The following is a 19,549-nucleotide window of genomic DNA, read 5'->3' on the forward strand; positions in this document are numbered from 1 at the left end:
AAAAAAAAAAAAAAAAAAGCTAAGCTAAGAATGTCTCTGCTACTCTCAGCATAGAAGTGCCAAAAAAGCCAAAGATGACACAGCTGAGATTTAACAAGAAAAACATTTCAGGCAGCAGGACTGACAATGGATGAAAATGTTCCTGATTTCAGAGTCCCTGAGGGAAGCTGGCACTCTTACTGTTTTTTTCATGGTGCTCCTTAGGTAATTCATTGAAACATTAATAGTCTGTGTTGGCCCTGGGGCCATGAACTGGGACCCATCCAGTTGCACAGGAGCACATCAACCTGCAGAAGATACAGACCTCTGCTTCACATACTCTATGGCTGAGAAAACTGGTCTTGAAATAATTCTGAAAACAGAAAAGAGAAGTAGTCAGCCTGGCCCCAGAGAAACAATAGCCTTCACCACGTCAGCCTGGCCCCAGAGAAACAATAGCCTTCACCACCAGTTTTACAGAAACAGAATTTCTCGGGCAGAAAATATATTCTTATGCATATATATATATAAAAAAACATATTAACTTATAATGTAAGTTTAATATGTATATAATATACTTAACATATACATATATACTTAATATATACATATTATATACTTAAAATATACATATTAAACTTACATGCCTCAACAAAATAACCAATAGCCAGAGGAAGTGATGGGGCCACGATAAAATATTGAGAGGTCTTGCATGTGATTTACAATTATTTTTCCTCTTTCTAAATGCTCCAAATATATATAATCACAGCTTCTGATATTGTAATATGATCATCAGCTGAAACTTGGAACAACTAACATTTACAAACCCCACTTAGGAATTTCACAAGATTCCTATTTTCTTCTGCATTCTACGCCAAGACAGGTTTCCTGTTTATTTAGATAAACATGTAATATGTAAGGGATGAGACCCTGTCTATTTTTTAACTCAATTTTCCAGTTGGGTTAAAGAATAGACAGGTTTCTGGAGGAAGAAAAATCAGTTACTCTAAATATTTGAAGTCATATAAGTACAATCAATTAACTTGCACATTAAAAAAATTTCCATCAGCTGTTTTACCACGGTGACACAGCCTTATGTCATAAAGAACTACCTTTAGGTTAGCTACTACCTGAGAATGTAACTACATTTAGTATATAAAACAAAGACATATGATTGTTAGGCAAATGATCTGCTTTATCTTTGTGGACAAAAAAGATGATTAATGATACTCAGGTTTAAAAAACATTCATGTTCAAAAAATATCTTCTTGGAGAAAGTTTCATTTTTATAAAGTTATAAATGTATACAAAAATATAAACCAACCAGTCATTTTAGGGGGCAATAGTCCTTAAACAGCCTTACTCCAAAAGACCTTTAGGAGTGGTACTGCTTGCCACTAAGGAAGAATGACAGAAGGAAATTTGGTAAGAATATAAAGATTGGGTTAAGATTTTTAGGGAAATAGAAAAATAATAAAAACGTTGCCTAAATAACAAACTTCCTAGATGACAAAGCTTTAGGCTCCTTGGTTAATTCTGCAATCGCAAGTAATTGACAAGGGGTTTAAAATACTGTTTTATTAAAATGGCATTCTCAACTAGCAGGCTGTCAGGCATGATGTCTGAAGGCTTTTGCTGTGATGAGAGTGGTCTTCCAAGAGTCAGCAGTATTCCTCTGGTGAGACTGGCCACTCTATCACTCCCCCATGACATCCTTGTTGTCTGCGTAAGGTGCCCAGCCTCCCAGATCACACATAGTTAACAGTGGTCAACCTAGTCAGACTGATTTAGGTTTGAATAATACCAATTCCAATACCTATTAGCTGTTTATCCTTGGGCAAATTACTGATGTTCTCTGAGTCTGTTTTTCTTATTTGCAAAATGAAGATAACAATTATTAAGTTAAAATGCAGTTTTTACAAGTCAAAATCTATCAAATAACAACAATTTTATTGCTTCCACAATAAAGTCACAACTTTCAAGACCTAGGAAGCAGTGGAAAAAGTAGAACTTGACCTAGACCTACATGCTCATTTCTAACTAGCTGATGGACAGATTGTGAAAAAACTTACTCAGGCAAGAAGGTCCCAGAAAGACAGGCCCACACCAATTTATCTGTCAGGATCTTTGTCGGCTGTGTCAAAGGGCTATGTAAGAACACAAATACATGAATTTTTCAGTGCCCTGCACTGGAAGGGTGAAAAATCATTTTAGGGACTACAGAAGCAAGATTTGCTTAGAGAACATGTTACAGTGGTTAGCGTGCTGGACTTGACTTAGGTGAGAACCACTTCTCTGCGATGAAATAGCTATGTGAACTTGACATCAGTCTCATCTCTTCGATTTTTTGCTTTCTCATTTATATGATGGAAATACTAATTGGAGCCCTAAGTGCCACAGAGGTGATAACTATCATTCATTCTGCACTTGTTATATGCTAGGCACTTTACACTAATTATCAGATTAACTCCCCACAACAACCATATGAGGAAGGTACTGTTATTGAAATTCCCAGTTCAGAATGAGGACACTGGGGCTTAAAAACAGTAAGTACAAGATCACACAGAAATTAAAAGGTGGAACTGGGATCCAAACCCCAGCAGTTTAATTCTAGAGCTTTCTTGCCTATGAACATGCCATACTGCTTTTAATCAGAAGGCCTAAATTGTAGTCCAGGTTCTATTATTCATTTGCTTCACTGGACTTTGATTTCCTCTTAAGCTAAATGAGGGGATTGTACTTGAATCAGGTTCTAAATGGATTATGTCAAATATCCACCCTGGTCATTTCTGATAGAAGTTTCTAGGAGCATAGCATTCAGAAAGATTATAAAAGCTGTCTTGGTTCAGTGGGAAATAGTGCTGTGATTAACTAGTGATGTCTGCCAAGGGCATGGCACAGGAGAGGCATGGAAGCACTTGTAACATGTTTTGCATCCCTGGGAGAAATAAGGACACTTCTGGCTGTTATATTTTATTATTCTGTTTATGCATTTTCTCTTAGTAGCTGCCAAGAGGGCAACCAATGGTAGTCTGGTCAAGCAAGGGCTACATTGTAGGACAGGGATGTCTAATAGAATTTTCTACCAGGATGGAAATGTCCAATACAGTAGCTACCAGACACGTGTGACTATCAAGTACTTGAAATCTGGCTGAGTAGCTGTATAGTAAATTTTTTAAACTTTTCACTTCAAAAGTATAAATTCAAATAGACTTATGTGGCTAGTGGCTACTATATTGGTCAGGCCTAGGACAAAGTTCAGTTGGCTGTGGATGAACACCATGGGAATGAAAACTGGGAGGGAATTCACCTAGAAGGCTGAAAGTCAGGGAAAGGTAATTACAGTTTGACCAAAGGGGATGCTAAGGAAGGATGTGGATATCAAAGCTGACAAGTGATGCCAAAGAGAGCAAGTAGTTGGGGATAGATAGGAGGCAAAAGACTAATCGTCTGACTTCCTAGCTGTGTAAATCCTGCACTAGGGTGTCCTCACTGATTCTGAAATGAACAGGGCCTGGGCTTTGATCATTTGAATGCAAATTGCCATGATATTCTTTTATTAATGGCACAATTTGCCTCAGCATCCCTGCCCATTCCTAACTATCCCTCAGAATCTTCCCAAATCCCCACTATTACTTAACGTCTTCCTATCAATGTCCATCCACTGGCTAGATGAAATAGTCCCAACTGCTTAGCATTACTGCCTAGTGAATTGCTAGCACACTTAGTATGCACTCCAGTAGTTTGGCTCTTTGTTACCAAAATTTAAATTTAGTTAGCTTAATCAAAATGAGCAATAAACAGGTAGAGTATTGGAGCATCTTATACAAGAATTGAGGATCCAAGCCACAGGAATGGATACTGCTAGACTTCTGCAAGAAACAAGATTCAGCCAGAATCTTCTGTCTCTCATTTCAGGACTTTGCCCTCCACTCTGTCCTTCTATACATAGGCTACCCATGCTTTGCCTTGCTGCATGGTAGAAAACATGCCTGCCAAGGACTTCAGCCAGTAAGGAAAGGCAGCGTGAGGCTCTCTATGTTCCCAAGTGTTAAAATATCAGGGAAGGAACTCTGACCCATCCTGATTCTAGTGCCCACCCCTTGATCTGTAGTGGAGAGAAACAAGGAGCAAGAACACGTTCAATTATTGGCATTTATACTGAAAATCATGAAGTTGGAATTGGGGGGAAGAAAGGACAATTCCCAGAAGACAGCAGGTGCTGTCTCAGGAAAAAAAAAAAAAAAAAAGCAAGAGAAGTTAGAAAAACAAAATGGTAAGTTTCCATTGAATAAATAATAGGATAACATAACACACATAACAGATATTCATTAGCAAAGGCTATTTTTTTTCTTTATAAAGCAGTCCAAGAATGATAAAACTTTGCTATCTGCAGAACTCGGATGATTTTTCCCCACTTATTAGGATCCAAAAGGAAAGCAACCAGATGCTTTAATTACTTTGATTGTGGAGGTAAAGGAAAGCCTTGCTTTTAAACGAACATTGTATTCATCCATTAATTGTGTCAGGAAATTGAAGAGACAGTTTGGCTTAATATTTGATTATCTCAATATCTATTGAATAAAAAAGTATTTTTGCTTCATTAGCAGTAAAATATATAGGAATCTTGATGGATCATGCTAAGTATTATTTCCTTACTTCTGGTCTTAATCACTATATTTAATAAGGAAAGGCCAGGTTCAATAAAGAATGCATCTGGCTTCAAATGATTAATCGATTTTTATAGAACTCACATGCTGGCGATTCTTTAGGAAATTAGAAAAGACACCATGAATCACAACTCCCTGCATACCCTCCCCTCCTACCCTCCAGCTTTGCTTTTACTAATCAGCCTCAATTGACTATCTTGGGGCATTTTTACAAAGGTACATTTTTTGTCTCTCACATCCTGAATTAATGCTGTAGGTAATTAGCTTCTGGGGCTGAGGTCTCTTTCATCCCCATGCAAGTCAACTAAATGGTTTTTCTTTTCGGCTTGAAATGTGAGTCTCTTCCTTTCATTCCCTCTTTGACTCTTCTCTCTGGTTACTTTAATTGGGATGTCAAATTGCATCGTTCTGTAGGAAGCTGAACTTTTTGAAATTGGTCCAGGACAGAGTTTTCTTGAGTCAGGGGGCAATTTTTCTTTGTAATGTCATTTTCAATTCCTTAAGGCAGGAGATGAATTAGTCTTGTGCATTAACAACAAGGAATGAGGCTGTGGCCGGCTGCTGATGCTGCAGATCCAGATGCAAACATGAAATCAGTAGGAGAAAAATACAAGTACATGTCAAGATTGGCAGAGTTGGCTTGAATGACTGAGGGACATCTTTTGGAAAGGGAATCTGAGCCTCAAAATGTAATTTAATTTAATTTAATTTAATCCTGTGAATTCTTGTTGCCAGGGAATTTAACTAAAGATATGCATGAGTCTTATTTACTGCTGTATCTCTAGAGACTGGAACACGGATAACAAATACCTGCTGGGTTTGCTGCCACTACTACTTAATCCTTCCTCTATAGCTGGCATTGCTAATCACTCATGACACTTTCCTGTTGAGCCCACATGTAGACTCAGATGGCTACAGGCAGTAACCACCAATTGATCAGAGCTGGCACACAAGATGGAACCTATTTGCAATCCCTGGTCTAGAACATTGTAAGTACTTAATGAATACTTGTTGAATGAAGTAAATGAAGACATGTTTCTAGAGATGATGGGACATTGCATTACTCCCTTCCCTTGCATTTAAAGTACACTTTTTGGCTCAGATGGCCTCCAAGGAGTCAAATCTGATATTATTCCATAATTTATGCTCACCACATTACCCTCTAACTTTGTCTAAAGCAGGGATAGAACTAATTGCCTTCAAGCCGTATTTATCCTAGCATGCAGGCACATCTGGGCATGTCTGAAGACCTGGTGAAGTGGGTCTGAGAATTTCATCCCAAAGCCTGAGAGCTGAGCATGTGGATTAGGCTCTACAGCAAGGGGCCAGAATGGAAGGGAGGTAATCATGGGTATCAAATGTGACACTCTGATAATTCGCCAGCTCAGGCACATGCCTACTTCTGAGGACAAGTGGGCTGCAAGAGGTCAGTTAAAAACTACAAAAGGCTAGGTCAATAAAGTGGTCATAATATGGTGCAAGTACAAGGCACTGGGCAGTGATAGGAAATGCCATCCTTATCAACCTTTTCAGCGCTGCTCCTTTGGCAGCATGAGTGTGCAGAGTAATGTTTAGCAGCAGCTTTTTGGCATCTTCCATCTTTATCCTAAACAGGTACCATCTCTACTGAGCTGCTGCTTTGGGACTGACTTTACCAGGAGGCTCACCACAGGGGGTTGGAGTAGTCCTAGAAGGTGAATAAATGGCAGAGCCCACATGGCGTACAAGAGGACAAGGTTTGTCACTCATAGGTGAAACACCACTTAGGGACTCTCAGAATTACTTGGGGGAAATATTGAGGTAGAGCACAAGAATCCATGTCACGCATGTGTGGAGAGGTGAGAAGTGGTATTATGTTATCCTGATCCCAATTTACCTTCTATGAGCTAAAAGACTCAGGTTGCAAGCATTTTAAGGACTTTGCTATCTCAAGGACTTTGGGTCGAAAGGACTCAGGATGGAAAGCACTCACACACACACACACACACACACACACACACACACAAATATTTCAAAAGAGAAATATTTTCTTCAGAGAAGCTTGATCATCAAAATGCATTAATTTAATACCTAATGATATGCAGCATTTAGCTTGCTACAAAGGGAATTCCACAGAATTCAGACACAGCCCTCCAGGAGGTTATACAAATCAAGAATACCTGTACACACTATAATGGTCAAATGAAAAGCTCAAAGCAATGCAAGGACTGTTGGTGCAACATTTCTATCACATATAGGTCATTTTGCTAAGAGGATTGCAAACTGTTTTAAAGCACATGAGAGTATTATCCAATTTTCTCTACAAAAATAAAGGCTCAGAAATTCGAAATTACAGGAGCCAGGTCTATGACTGTAGGAAAACCAAAGGAGTCTAGAAAATTTGATTAACTCAATTTGTCCCAGTTCCTTAGGGAGGCTTCAGAAACCAAAATTACTATTTAATAGTCCAGGTACTAAAGTTGGATAGAAAAGATCTTTCTGACCTTTCTGCAATTGTTTTTGAGACACAGTCTTAACTGAAACGTCAGAACCAAGGGAAGAAGAAACATGACAGCATTATTGAGCCTCCGAAATAAAAAAAATGTTTCCATCACCTCCAAACCTCCACCTTGGCCAAAATCAGAAAGCAATAAAAACAAGAATGTCCTAGAAAACTTTGATGTCCTTGAATCAGCCTTAATCATCCTTGATTTTTCTGCAGAATGAAGTAATGTGAGCCAGTGTGACATAAAGCAGTTCTTAGCTTTTGATTTCCATTAAAATCACCTGGAGAGTTTGTTGTACCAGAGATTGTTGGGCCCCAACCACAGAATTTCTGATTTAATTGGTTTGGGTTGGGAACCAAATAGTTTCATGTCTAACAAATTCTTGGGTGATGTTTATGCTGCTGCACAGGGGCGTAGCACAATTTTGTAAGCCACTTATGAAATGACTGATCACTACTGTCTGATTCTGTTATTTCATTGGGCTTGTAAAATGATGACTTTCAATTCTATATCTTTGTATTTTTTAGTGGGAACTACTCTCTTTTCATTAGTATTATTATTATTATACTTTAAGTTTTAGGGTACATGTGCACAATGTGCAGGTTAGTTACATATGTATACATGTGCCATGCTGGTGTACTGCACCCATTAACTCGTCATTTAGCATTAGGTATATCTCCTAATGCTATCCCTCCCCCCTCCCCCCACCCCACAACAGTCCCCAGAGTGTGATGTTCCCCTTCCTGTGTCCATATGTTCTCATTGTTCAATTCCCATCTATGAGTGAGAACATGCGGTGTTTGGTTTTTTGTCCTTGCGATAGTTTACTGAGAATGATGGTTTCCAGTTTCATCCATGTCCCTACAAAGGGCATGAACTCATCGTTTTTTATGGCTGCATAGTATTCCATGGTGTATATGTGCCACATTTTCTTAATCCAGTCTATCATTGTTGGACATTTGCATTTACCAGTGCAATGACCCTAATTGCTCTTTTTTTTTTTTTTTTGCCCTGCTTTAATTTTGTTCCAATTGTTCTTAGATTTATTTTTACTATGCGATTTTCTTCTTTGGGAATAAATTGACAATTTTTGGTTTCAAGGCTCATAGGATCCTTTTATCCTGCTATTTCTTTTTGTCACTAATGCCACAGAGATGCTGGTCCCTAAAGTCACTGATCATTTGGGTTGAAAAATTAACTACTGACAAGTACTCAAGAAAGGCTGCAACTAGATCCCATTAAATAGAAATTTCTGAGGCAAGTCATATAACATGCATGGCACAGAGAATACTCCAAACCTGCAAATGAGTTTTTATCTTTATGTAAATTTCTATCCATCATTCAAGGCCCAGTGCAAATGTTCCCTCAGGAAGCTTTTCTTTTCCTGCCTACGTATCTACCTAAATTAATCTTTTCCTCTGCATTCTCATCATATCTCCTCTTACTTACCTGTTACTTACTTGTTCTTGTTCTATCACCTCTGTTGTAGACCTTTTTATCTTTTTTGTAATTTTTCTGCTTATATAACTATTCAGGACTAGATTTTAAGCTACTCCAAGACATGTATACATTCCAATATTTTTTCATATCACCAAAGCCTAGAAGGCCCTCAAGTATTTAATTAAATTTATTATCAAATATTTATGAGCACTTGCTATGGATTAGGCACTGCTATGGATGCTAAAAATTCAAAAGTGAATAAAACTGCATCTATGTGGACAGACCTAGAGCAGTTACTGTCTGCTGCTAAGCTTTCCACTACAGATGCAAGTTTTTAAAAAAGTCCTTGTGCTTTCTATCTCATTGTGGCAGCCAATCTTGAATGGGGGAACACAGGAAAAAACACGGTAATACAGGGAAAAACATGAAAAGAAAAAAGCATTTTTGCAATTCATAAGAATTTTCATAAATCATAAAAAGCCTGTTTTACCAAAAACAGAATAAAAATTTTCAGTTTAAATAAAGTATGTAAAAAAAAATAAGCTCTGCCCTCTTGGAATTTTCATTCTAGTGTTGTAATAACAGATAACACCAAATTAAATGTCATGTCAGACAGTGGTCTAAGAGCATCAGGCATATGTTAATGTGTTTAATCTTCATAACAACCATACAACATAGATACAACTATTGTTTTAGTTTAGATTCTCCAGAAGCAGTCCTGACATAAGAATTTATGTGTCAATAGTTTATTTGGGTAGCTATCTCAGGAAACATGATAGGCAGTGGGTGCGATAGGGGAGAAAAAAAGATAATAAAATACAGGTTGTCAAATGAGTTATCATAATATGTAACTGGAGCTTAATCTCATTGAGAAACAATAAAATATAGGCAGAATAAACCTTAGTGTTATATCAAACTAGGGGTGAGGAAGATGAGATATTTGTCTACTATCTCTGTGCCTATTATTGGTTGAGTGCTCCTCCTGAGTCCTCTGGATGGGCTGACCGTACTTCTATGACAAGAGGAAAAAAAAGAAAGAAAATAAAAGCTCTTCAGCAGAGATTCGTAAGAGTTTTATCGTTAGCAGCCTTCAGGACATACAGGTAAATGCTAAGGGGATGTGGTGGGACAACAATTTTTGTTGAAATGATGTTATTCCATTTTACAAATGAACAAACGGAGGCACATGGAGGTTAAATGACTTACTAGAAATATAGACCTAACAACTAATAGAGCAAGAGTTTAAATCCTTGAAGTCTTGCTCCAGAGTATGTGTTCTTAACCATTATACTATGCCCCATCACAATATGGAGAGGAAAGAAGAATGAAAGGAAGGAAAGAAGAATGAAAGGAAGGAAAGAAGAGAGGAAGGGAAGGGTTATAGTTCCTCATGAACATATTTTATTTCTACTACTAGGCTTATGCTTCTAGAGAGTAGAACTCACATTTTATTCCTCTTTATTTCTCTCCTTCAGCCAACTCTTCAACCTACCCTGAACACTGCCAAAAAATGTCTTGCACAAAAGAGATAATTATAAGGCCCTCATCACTAGGATTTTTATTATTAAAAACTATATTTTTAATTCATTATACAGTGTAGACTAGCAGGCTTTGTAGTCAGAAAGACTTGTATGAATAATTTATTCTCAACATTTCACCTTCCACAGTTCATAATGGGTGCTTCATAAATGGTTTCCTATTTGTAATATTACATGACATTTTACAATTTACAAAAAAAAGTTTATATTTCCTTATTCTATTTATCTCTCCATGAGTTACTTCATGTACATATTCCTATTTGCACTCTCAATTGCCCTAAATTGTATGGAAGAGATAAACAAAGGTCATAGTCTGTAAAAATAAAAATAAAGATGTGTTTTATTAGATTATTTTTTAGCAAATATTTTCTCTCTCTCTCTCCCATGGGGTAGAGTATATTTTCCTGGTCCACTGACTTGAGAACATGTGATTTGTTTTGACCAAAGGAATATGAACAAAAGTGGTAATGCACCAATTCCAAGAAGAGGTTTTAAAAATCACAGCTAGGCCGGGCGCGGTGGCTCACGCCTGTAATCCCAGCACTTTGGGAGGCTGAGGCGGGTGGATCGCGAAGTCAGGAGATCCAGACCATCCTGGCTAACACAGTGAAACCCCGTCTCTACTAAAAAAATACAAAAAAATTAGCCGGGCGTGGTCGCGGGCGCCTGTAGTCCCAGCTACTAGGGAGGCTGAGGCAGGAGAATGGCGTGAACCTGGGAGGCGGAGCTTGCAGTGAGCTGAGATCGTGCCGCTGCACTCCAGCCTGGGCAACAGAGTGAGACTCAGCCTCAAAAAAAAAAAAAAAAAAAAAAAAAAAAATCACAGCTAGTTTTCTCTAGCCCTATTGTGTTTCTGCATTTTGCCATGGGATGAACATGACCATGATTCTGCATCTTGATCTTGGGTTCTGGAAGGAAAGGTACAAGGAGCTGACATGAACCTGACTTTTAACCTGAAGCAGACAGAGTTGGGACTAGCTGGCCTGCAGTCCTGTGAGCAAGAAATCGATGTGCATACTCATGAGTAAACCATAAACATTTGCTGTTATAACCCAGGAAGCTTTGGGAGTTGATTTTTATGTGGTGTTATGGCAACAATTGTTGATGAATGTGGGTATACAGTATTGGAAGTTCTCATGTGTCTTTGACAGCCAGCCTCTCAGTGCTTACAGAGCTCCTCAGCCTCACCAGATATTTCCCACTTGAATAATGAAGTTGTATGGTTGGGAATAGACATTTTGGCTATTTGGGTCAATAGGTTTAGGACCTTTGGAGGATTCAAGACTGGTAGAAAACCACAGCATGGTCTAAGATGCAGGTGTTCATGCCTGCAGGTAAGTAGATGCATCATTAACTTCAATAATAAATAAAATTTAAAGAGATTTTTTGATTATCATACACTGAATGAACTAAAATTAACTTTCTAACAAATAGCCACAAATTTCTAGCGTGTTTATCTTTCCCATATGTTTCCCAGCTCTGCTAAGTTGGAAGCCTCAAATCCATCAACCAATAAATCATTCCTTGGGTTTCACTTTAGGGACCAATTAAAACTATCAACATGTTTTCTTCCATTACACTGGGAGTTTTATCTCCAGCTGTTGGGATCTGAGCTTCTAAAAGTATGAAGCATGACTACCCAGGGAAAAGGCACGTGAGACAATTGGAGGAAAATAGACTCTATTGAAAGCTAGTTTATGTAAGCTTAGTGCTTCCACCCTCCTCACTTCATTCAGAAGGCACAAGCTTTACTAAACATGTGGTAAATAATACAGCTGGCACCACAGCAGGAAAGGTGCTGCCCCCAGACCTGGAGGGAGAGCTCCTGGCAGATAATCCAAGGGCTGGTAATTTATCACTTATGCAAACACAGCACCTCTTGTGGGTCTCCTTTTACATCTCCTGTTCTGTGAAACTTTCCACTGAAGACTTGGATAAATGTTTTCCAGATGGTATCAATCATGGTGTTACCTACTAATAGGAATCAAGGAAAAGTCATTGAATTAATTAGCAAGTCAAACAGGAAAGAAAGAAGGACTGTGCTTGAAAGTAGAAAAAGAAGAGACCCCTTGGAATTATCTAATCATCTAGAAACAAGGTCATTCAGGAAAAGGGGGCTTGATTAAGCATCAGGAAACCTGAGACCTGGCCAACAGCCTGGTTCCTCCAAATCACAGGCTTTGGAGTCTAACAGATAGAGGTTAGAATCTCAGCTCAGTCTCTAACTATGCATAGTGGGCAAGATTCTTGGCCTCTCTGAGCCTCTGTTTCCTCATATGCTAAGGGAAAAAAGGATGAAATAATGCAAACTATGTAATACCATTTTACAGACTTAGATGTGTAGCATGTGAAGCACTTAGCAAAGTGGCTACCAATAGGCGGCACTTAAAAAAAAATTCTTTACTCTCACCTGTGATCAGTTAAATGATTGGAAAACTATTCACTCCTGTCTGAAACTACGCCATTGCCATGATCACATCTTGAGCAGAGTGCACTTTCCCACTCCTTGCTTTGGGCTGACTACATGATTTGCTTAGACCAAGAAATGTGGGTGGAAGTGACAATGGGCTCGTTTTTAGATCAGGACTTAAGAGGCATTATATTTCCACTTGCCCTTTGCACCTCCCCCATCACCACAAGAAAAATATACCCAGGCTGTCTTGCTGGTCCAAGAAGGAGGATAAAAGACACGAGAAGCAAAGCTGCCAACCCCAGGAAGCAAAGCTTCCAAACCCCTCCCAACACGAAGACATGCGAGTGATAATAAATAATGGTTGTTTTTATCCACTGAGTTTTGACATGGATTAATTTCAGCTGCAGTATCTCACAGATTATGTTATCTCACATTCCTTCTCTGGGTTCTAATTGCATATCTGCTCAGGACTTACTAAATGAATATCTTTTACAATGCTGATATTAGAGGTAAGGCCCAGAAAATGGCAAGCTAAAGATATCACAGAAACTTCTACTGTATAGTTGGCTTAAATCTTAAACTCCAAACTTAGATGTGTAAGAAAAGTAATTTAACTTGGTTATGACAAGACCTTTTTATTTTTTAACAGTTTTATTACAAATCCCCTATTTCGCTGGTTAGCAGAAAAATCTCTCAGTCAATTCAGGGTTTCTCCTCCCTTAAGGATTGGGTTTAACTTTAGGAGGCTTTGCATGATGAGGAGGTGGAAGATGTTGGGAGGGAGAACCAGGGCACTGTCGTTCCTGTTGTTGATCTCTGCAGTGCTCTCTCTTGGTCTATGTAAGTGAGGATCTAAAATCTGATTCATTCTTGGGTAATCTTCTTTTAGAAGCCCATGATTAGACCCAACTGGAGGAAGTTTGGAGCTTCTCTCAGACATGTAAGAATTGTTCTGAAGAATCTGCATCTTGTTGGGTAAAGGACTTCAGAATGTGCGATAAAAATGCAATAGTCTTGGACCTATGTAACTGGAAGGAACTGGTGGACAAGCTCTTACTGCTTCTCCAGGTTCTCACAAGAAAGCAGGCATGGATTCCTTTTGCACAGCTCCTCCAGGCTTTCTGGGCCCTGTCATTCCTTCTTCTATCTTCTGGGTTGAGCAACATGCAATCTCCCCTTGTGCAGAAGCCCAAATAGCTACTGAAAATGTGTCCTCTCTGACTTTCCCCATTTCTTGAACTCTGAGAGACTTTTTCTAGTATCAGTTCTGAAGAGCATTGCTATTTTCCTTCCTATCATCTGGAAGACCTAGACTTTAAAACTCAAAACCTGAGAAAAACTTCCTTTTTTTTCTCTCTTTTGTCTGGATCATCACTACCTTGAAATACTAAATTAGCAAAGTCCTAACTAGAAACTGAATTGGCTAAAGAGTCAAGGAGCAACAGGTTAATTCCAAGAAAAACCAACAGCAAACTTACATCAGTTAACATTTCAAAGCTATTTTCCTTTGCAATTTTGTGTATCTGTTTTTATGGAATGCAAGAGATAATAGGCTAAATGCTATTTTGCATATGTGTTACATTGGATTTCTCACATATTCTACTACTTAACTCAAGATGTTGAGTAAATAAATGAGTTAATAAACTGGAATTTCTATATCAGCTTTTGGTTCTAGTTATGTTTCGTTTGTTTTGGATTTTTTTTCTTTTTGAATGCTTATTCACTGGCCCAGCTGTATTTATGCCTAGATTAACCAGATACATTGCCAGCTGTGATTTGCAGATGTGCTCCAGCTCCACAATGCCAGAAAAATTCAATTATGCCTACTAAGGTCATCGCTATAAATCACAACCACACTGACATTTTATGGTGAATAGTGGCAATCGAAATACTTAGCCAGCAGCAGATTGTAACTGCTTATATTACGATGGCCGAAATAACCATGTGTGAAACCATTATATTAGTTATATTTACAGCCAAATCAAACCAGGCAGTGGTCCAAGCAATGGGTTGGCAATCAGCCTGATTCAAGCTGAGCAAGGGTGATTTCATGCTGCAAAATGTGAACAAAAACATGAGCCATTACAGCATGTATTGAGAGTTCAAATGGAATAGAACCTCTCAGACAGTGTAGACATTCGAATGAATAAGCTGGTTCCCAAATATTTACCTCAATTTGCAAGTGTGTGTTAGGTACAAGATAGGATTCTGAGACGCACTACCTCCCTATGGGACAGACTTAGAGCGATATTTTCCATATATTATGTTCCTTAGAATATTAGTATCCATAAAGTACTTCATAGCTTTTATTTTAGGCCATGATCAAGTATAAGGCCTTGTTACCTTAAAAAAACTAAGCAAACAAGCAAAATATATGAAATAATGGTTTTCAGACATTTGGAAAGAGGCTATGCAAGAGAATGAGACAACAGAAACAGATGGGAGGAGGCTTATGTTTTCCAATTTACTAGCTGGAGAGAGTTTTTACGTTGTTTTGCAGGAAAGGGAAATCCAAACAGTGCCTGGCAGTCTCCCTGAGGTGACCAGAGAAAGTTGAGAACTTGTACATTCCAAGGTGGCTTTAACTTACAGAGACAACAACCAGGCATGAAATTGCTTCACGGATAAGAGAGGCCTGCACAGATAGAGAGCTCTGGGGATTTGCAGAGAGTTCCTTTGGAGACTTCGATTGAATACTACTCAGTGCATATATGTGAGGAAAGTAACTAGGACTAGAAAAGGAATCAACAGCAAGGATTCAAAGGAACAACCCCTGAGATTCCCACAGAGCCTGGAAGAGTTTATGCTTCTACCTGCTAAAGTTGAATGAACATTGTAATACAAGGGAGCATCAGGTAGAGTACTCTAAGTATCGCCTGAGCACTGGGGCAGAATTAGCCTTTGACTAAAGTCTTCTGGTCCCACCTTAAAATCAAGCCTTGGAAGGATCAATAATTTCCATGTAACTTAATTGTGCCCCAGAACAAAGATCAAGAATATTTAAAGGTACACAAAACTAGCAAACAAGGTAACTTGTACAATGTCAGGCAGCCAATAAAAATTACCAAGCAGGCAAAGAAGCAGGAAAATATGATCCGTCATGAGAAGAAAAATCAATCAGTAAAATAGATTCTTGAAACATGCTAAAAATAGTAGAAAACATTGAAATATCTATTACAACTATATTGCAGATAATCAGAAAGGTAGAATAAATATGAGGATATTAAACAGAGACATGGGAGTTATAAAAAGGCCCAATGTAAACTTCTAGAGATGAAAAATAAAATGTCTGAAATGAAGAATGAGATTAATAGCAGATAAACAATGCAGGAAAAATGTTAATAAATGCACAATTAAAACTGCATGTGAATGTTCACTGCAGCACTGCTCACAATAGCAAAGACATGGGATCAACCTAAAAGCCCATCAATGACAGATTGGATAAAGAAAATGTGCTGATATACGCCATGGGATACTATGCAGCCATAAAAAAGAATGAGATCATGTCTTTTGCAGGAACGTAGGTGGAGCTGGAGGCTGTTATCTATAGCAAACTAACTCAGGAACGGAAAACCAAATACCACATGTTTTCACTTATAAGTGGGACCTAAATGATAAGAACACATGGACACAAAGAAGGAAACAACAGACATTGGGGTCTACCTGAGTGGGGAGGGTAGAAGGAGGGAGAAGAGCAGGAAGATAACTAGGCTTACTACATGGGTAATGGGCTACTAGTACATACTGGGCTTACTACATGGGTAATGGGCTACTAGTACATACTGGGCTTACTACATGGGTAATGAAACAGTATGTGCAAAAAACGTCCATGACATGTGTTTACCTCTGTAACAAACCTTCACTTGTACTCTTAAACCTAAAATAAAAGTAAAAAGAAACTGCTCAAAATTAAATAGACAAAAATGACTTTAAAAATATAGTAAAGCAATGTGAACTGTGGACAGCTTTAAGATGCCTAATATGTACATAATTGAAATCTCTGACATGGGAATGATTACCACAAAAAGTATTGGAAGAAATGCCAATTTTTCTTCTAAATTGGATGAAAACTATAAACCCAGAGATACAGGAAGCCCAGTACACTCTGAGCACAATAAAACTACTCCAAGGTACATCCTAAGAAAATGATTAAAACCAATCATCAATGGGAGCCTTAAAAACAGAGAGAATACCCACATTTCAAAAAGAAAAACAAAACAAATGAACAAAAAACAGAAAAAAAATAACTATAGACTTCTTGTTGGAAAAAATGTAAACCTGACAGTAGTGAGGCAATATTTTTACAGACCTCCAAAACTTTTGACTTAGAGCTCTATTTCCAGTTGTATTAGTCCATGTTCATGCTGCTGATAAAGGCATACCCAAGACTGGGCAGGTTACAAAATAAAGAGGTTTAATGGACTTACAGTTCCATGTGGCTGGGAAGACCTCACAATCATGGTGGAAGGCAAGGAGGAGCAAGTCATGTCTTACATGGATGGCAGCAGACAAAGAGCTTGTACAGGGAAACTTCCATTTTTAAAACCATCAGATGGGTTCCTCCCATGACACATGGGTATTGTGGGAGTTACAATTCAAGATGAGATTTGGGTGGGGACACAGCCAAACCATATCAACAGTGAAAATATCTTTCAAAACTAATGGTGAAATAAAGACTTTGTGAGACGTATGAAAGCAGAAAGGGTTCATTATCAATCAACCTCAAATATATGAAATGTTAAAGGAAGTCCCTTAAAGGGAAGAAAAGTGATATCAGATGAAAATCTGGATTTACACAAAGATGAAGAAAACTAGCATATATTAAAAAATAGGTAAAGATAAAACATTCTTTTTAATTTTATAACTTACTACTTAAATAAAAATAATAATAAATTGTGGATTACAAAGAGAAATAAATCATTCTACTAAAAAGACACTTGCATTTATATGTTGAAAACAGCACTATTCATAATAGCAAAGACATAGAACCAACCAAGATGCCCAATGGTGGACTGGATAAAGAAAATGTGGTACTTATACACCATGAAATACTATACAGCCATTTAACAAAGAATGAACTCATGTCCTTTACAACAACATGGATGTAGCTGGAGGCCATTATCCTAAGTGCACTACTGTGGGACCAGAAAACCAAATGCTGCATGTTCTCACTTATAACTGGGTGCTATATATATATATATAAACAGATATATTTTGAAACAGAATATATCTATATTTTGAAACAAAATATATCTATATTTTGAAACAGAGTCTTGCTCTGTCACCCAGGCTGGAGTGCAGTGGCATGATCTCAGCTCACTGCAACCTCTGCCTCCTGGATTCAAGCTATTCTCCTGCCTCAGCTTCCTGAGTAGCTGGGATTATAGGCATGTGCCACCACACCCAGCTAATTTTTGTATTTTTAGTAGAGGCAGGGTTTCTCCATGTTCCCCAGGCTGATCTTGAACTCCTAACCTCAGGTGATCCACCTGCCTCAGCCTCCCACAGTGCTGGGATTACAGACGTGAGCCACGGCGCCCAGCCAGGGCATTACATATTGAATACACAAGTATGCAAAGATAAGAACAATAGAACTGGAGACTGCTTGAGAGGGGAGGTGAGAAAGGGACATGGGTTGGAAAGCTTCATACTAGGTACTATGATCACTACCTTGGTGATGGGATCATTTGCACACGAAGTCTCAGTGACACACAATTTACCCCCTGGACCTAAAATAAAAGTAGAAAAAAAAATCATGGGCTATAGAATATGTAGAAGTAAAATGCCTATCAAATACAGCACAAAAGTCTATTTAAAAAGGGAAAATTGAAATAAACTGTTTTAAGTTTCTTTTACTATATAGAAAGTTGCATAATATTAATGGAACACAGACAAGTTGTATTGAATAAACCCTAAAGCAACCATTATAAGAACAAAACTGTTCACCTAGTAAGCCAAGAAAAGAGAAGATAAGATCATAAAAAATACTCAATTATTCTAACAGAAGGCAAAAAGAGGAATAATGGACCAAAAAACAGATTAGAAAAATATGAAACTAATAGCAAAATGTTATAAATTTAACCAATAATCACATTAAATGGAAATCATTAAAATCTGCCAATTATAGGGCAGAGATGGTCAGATTGAATAAAAAGTCAAGATCCAACAATATGCTACCTATAAGTCATACTGTAAATAAAATGACGCAAATAGGTTGAAAGGAAGTAAAAAGATATACTAATGTAAGTTTGGTTCAACATTTGAAAAATAATTCAATGTATTTCACCATATTAACAAACTAAGAAAGAAAAAATGATAATTTCAATCAACGTTAAGAAAACAAAATGTTCACAGCAGCTTCATTTGTAATAGAAAAAAAAGGGGGGAATACCATTCATTTGAATGGATAATCAAATTGTAACATATCTATGTAATAGAATATTATCTAATGTACTAATCAGAATTCTCTAGAGAAACATAAAACATAAGGATATACATATATTATATATATTTTATATAATATATATAGAGAGAGAGAGAAAGAGAGAGAGAAAGAGAGAGAGAGATTATAGGAATTGATTCACATGATTATGGAGACTGAGAAGCCCCACAATCTGCCATCTGCAAGCTGGCAGAAAAGGTAATTATATAGGTAAATGTAAAAGCAGTATAGTGTATTTTTTGTGTTTTTAACTCTTCCTTTTGTTTGAATTAAAAGACAACTACATAAAAGCAGTAATTATACAATATATAAAAATGTAGTTTCTGTGACTAACAACACAAAGGCAGAAAGGGGGACAGAGCTATCATGGAGGAAAGATTTTGCATACTGTTGAAATCAGCATGGTATTAATCCAAATTAGATTGTTATAAATTAAATTATTAAGTGTAATCCACAAGAAAACCACTAAGAAAATAACCCAAAATACATAATAAAAGAAATACCATTGGCATTAAATGGTGCAACAATGGAATTAAGTTAAATAGTACACAACAGTGAAATTAAAAGAAAATTATTTATTT

The sequence above is a fragment of the Pan troglodytes genome, chromosome 7 (genome assembly GCF_028858775.2).
Source record: "Pan troglodytes isolate AG18354 chromosome 7, NHGRI_mPanTro3-v2.0_pri, whole genome shotgun sequence".
Classification (NCBI taxonomy): Eukaryota; Metazoa; Chordata; class Mammalia; order Primates; family Hominidae; genus Pan; species Pan troglodytes.